Source organism: Odontesthes bonariensis, chromosome 12 (genome assembly GCF_027942865.1).
Source record: "Odontesthes bonariensis isolate fOdoBon6 chromosome 12, fOdoBon6.hap1, whole genome shotgun sequence".
Classification (NCBI taxonomy): Eukaryota; Metazoa; Chordata; class Actinopteri; order Atheriniformes; family Atherinopsidae; genus Odontesthes; species Odontesthes bonariensis.
Genome location: NC_134517.1, coordinates 35438066 through 35441750, shown reverse-complemented (window position 1 = coordinate 35441750; position 3685 = coordinate 35438066).

Genomic DNA, 3685 nt, shown 5'->3' with positions numbered 1-3685 from the left:
AAAAGTCCCAAATATCACATTTTATTTCAAGAAATCTTGACGAGCCGATTTTCACTAGTTCCATTGGCAGATTTTTTTGCTTATTTCAAGCAAAAACGTCTCGTATTTGTTGTTTTTCTTACTTATTTTAGGAGGGGTTTTCCAGTTTTTTTCCAGTGAGAGGGTTGATGCATTTGGCTTAATTTCAGAAACAGAATCTACTAAATGAAGAACACAGGACTCTGATTAACTGTCAGGAGAAGCTGGTCTCTGAGGACAGCGAGCGTCTCCGAGCGGCTGATGATGGAGCATCAGCTGAAATAAAGCAGCTTGTTGTCGGGTCACCAGCTGATGTTTGCTGCTTTGGAAAACCACTGCTGGGTAAATTAGGTCTTTGAGCTGCAAAGTGAAGCCCGATGACATCAGATATGTGATGAAACTGCGAAGCTTTGGCCTTTGCCGGCGGCGCTCTGATGACTCAGAGAACTTATCAGACCGCAGAGTGGAAGAGCCCAGCTCGGGTCGGCATTGATTCGGAGAGCAGAGTGCCTCTGAAAAGGCCTTTTAGTGAGCTCATGGGAGGCGCCCTGCCCTCATGTTGTGTTCGTGTGCGAGTTTCTGCCGGCACTCAGAGCAGATGTTTCCAATAAAGCTGCATCTGCGGCCTCGGTGATGAAAGTCTTCGAGTCTCCTTCAGACTGAGCGGAGGCCGTACGCAGGTTTGCTCCTATGATAACGGATAAAGAAAGGATAAAAAAAAAGGCTGTTAAAGTGCACGTTTTCCCTTCATCTTCTTCTGGAACCATCTGTAAACGTAACTGTACGATCAGAACAATCATTTCAGGGATTATTGGACCAATGAGCAGAAAGTGGGAACAGTTTGGAAAATGCAAAGAAATGTTTGACTAAACTTCTGACAGCGGGATCTCAGGATGGTTCATGTTCTGTCTCAACTAATACGGACCGATTTATACGTTTCAGACCTGAAATAAAGTGAGCAGTGTAAGAAAATCAAAGATTTGATCCAAAAGAGTCTCAGAGGATCTCTGTTTTGTGAGAAAAAGAAGGAAACGTCCCAGAGCGGGAGAAGGCTCTCTGTCCTGACCTTCATGCTTTGGGGTATTTGTATAACAGCTTCTCTGCACCAGACGGTGGCTGATGTGAAGAGTTGGGACTGTGAGCAGGTTGAAGCCACCTTTGTGAACCGGCTGCTGGTGCCAGCAACATGTCTGACTCTGATTTAATCGGTTTTAAAGCCTTTCTGTCTTACAGCAAACAGCTAAAACATGAGCTCCATCCGCCTCTCCTCCAACCACAAACCTGCGCTCCTCCATCAGTCCAACACAATGATCCTGGTCCATGTACCAGCAGCCAGCGAGGCTTCGGAGACGGCTCGTCTCCTTGGAAACGCTCCACCAACACAGAGTGCCTCCTCTGTGTCGCCTCAGCAGCGAGTTATGAGCAGAATGTGTTTATGTCGGAGGTTTACGGCTCCGGGCGTATAAAACAAAGTCAATCATCACACCGACAGCTGGTGAACCGGCGCTGCCCTCCAACATATTTCAGACCGCCTGACTACGAGCTGCTTCTGGGTGAATCATTGATCCACATGAGAGGAAAAGGGCAGCTCTGAACCTTCAGCTTACCGCTCACTGCAGCCGGATCACTTCATCTGAAATATGGGTCATGTTACAGGGAGCTGCAGAAACCTTTCAGTATGAGTCCAACGAGCCAACGAGCGTTAAAGGCACTGTTCGCCTCCTCTGACATGAAGCTGTGTGACATCCCATATCAGCAACATCATTTCTGAACATCTTCTTACCCCCTGCTGCGTCCTGTGAGCAGAGTTCCAGCCTCGTTTTGGTGTTGATGAAGGTAGTCCGGCTAGTTGGCTGGGGTTTAAAAAATAAAGCATCTTGCTTCTCGAAACAATATGCGTTCAACAGAGTAATACATTTGCATCACAAAATGGTTCTCCTGGAAAAAGTCAGAGCTCACAATCTCTTGGCCCTATTTTCTCTCCCTTCGTATCACTGCCTGCTGTGCAGACCGAGCAGCAAACACCGTAACATGTGTTAAAACATATATTTATTGGTTTTTCATGTTAATATAACAACATCCAACAATTTAAACATCCAAAACATTTGGCAGTAAAGAAAATAATAATTAAATGATTAAAAAAGATACAATAAATTGCAGTAGTTAGTCAGCAAATTACTGTGCAATAAATATGAAATAATGAAAATAATACAAATAAATAAGTAAATAAACACATATCCATCCATCCATCATCTTCCGCTGGTCCGGGGATCGGGTCGCGGGGGCAGCAGCTTGAGCAAAGAGACCCAGACGTCCCTGTCCCCGGCCACTTCCTCCAGCTCTTCTGGGGGGACCCCGAGGCGTTCCCAGGCCAGCCGAGAAACATAGTCTCTCCAACGTGTCCTGGGTCTTCCCCGGGGCCTCCTCCCAGTGGGACGGGCCCGGAACCACTCACCAGGGAGGCGTCCAGGAGGCATCCTAACCAGATGCCCGAGCCACCTCATCTGACTCCTCTGGATGCGGAGGAGCAGCGGTTCTACTCCGAGCCCCTCCCGGATGACCGAGCTTCTCACCCTATCTCTAAGGGAGAGCCCAGACACCCTGCGGAGGAAACTCATTTCGGCCGCTTGTATTCGCGATCTCGTTCTTTCGGTCACTACCCACAGCTCGTGACCATAGGTGAGGGTGGGAACATAGATTGACCGGTAAATCGAGAGCTTGGCCTTCTGGCTCAGCTCCTTCTTCACCACGACGGGCCGGTGCAGAGCCCGCATCACTGCAGACGCCGCACCGATCCGTCTGTCAATCTCCTGCTCCATTCGTCCCTCACTCGTGAACAAGACCCCGAGATACTTGAACTCCTCCACTTGGGGAAGGATCTCATTCCCGACCCGGAGAGGGCATTCCACCCTTTTCCGGCCGAAGATAATATAAACACATATATAAATAAAAATAATAATAAATAAAAAAAAGTATTCAAAATGTAGGTTACAGCTTGCACTCCCAACATTTTCTTATTCTTCCTCCCTCAACAGTTCCAGAAATGTCCTCCAAATATCATAAAATTCAGAAGCCCCTCTTTCTAACTATATAGGTCAGTTTCTCAAGAGCCAAACTCGATGTATGTGTTACTCTGTTGAACGCATATTGTTCTGAGAAGCAAAACGCTTTATTTTTTAAACCCCAGCCAACTAGCCGGACTACCTTCATCAACACCAAAACAAGGCTGGAACTCTGCTCACAGGACGCAGCAGGGGGTAAGAAGATGTTCAGAAATGATGCTGCTGATATGGGATGTTACACAGCTTCATGTTAAAGAGGCAAACTATCCCTTTAAGTGGCATGCTGAGGCTCAAAACTGTGTTGCATAACAGTCCTCGTGCACTCACACACACGTGATTATTTATTGCAGATTCCCACAAAATGCTCAGATTTGTTAGTTTGAACATCGCTGCCCTCTAGTGGACACTTACTTATCCCACTAAAAACTCAGTTTACTGTACGTTGTTGTTTTTCTTTCTTCTGTGCATCATCATCCCTGGAGATTAACTCACCCAGACAAACCAAAGATTTTAAACATGTTTCCTTTGGCTGTTGGGGCTATTTATTCATTAAGTTGCTGTTTACTCCCTTGATCTTGATGCACATCTTCTGCCTACCAACAGAG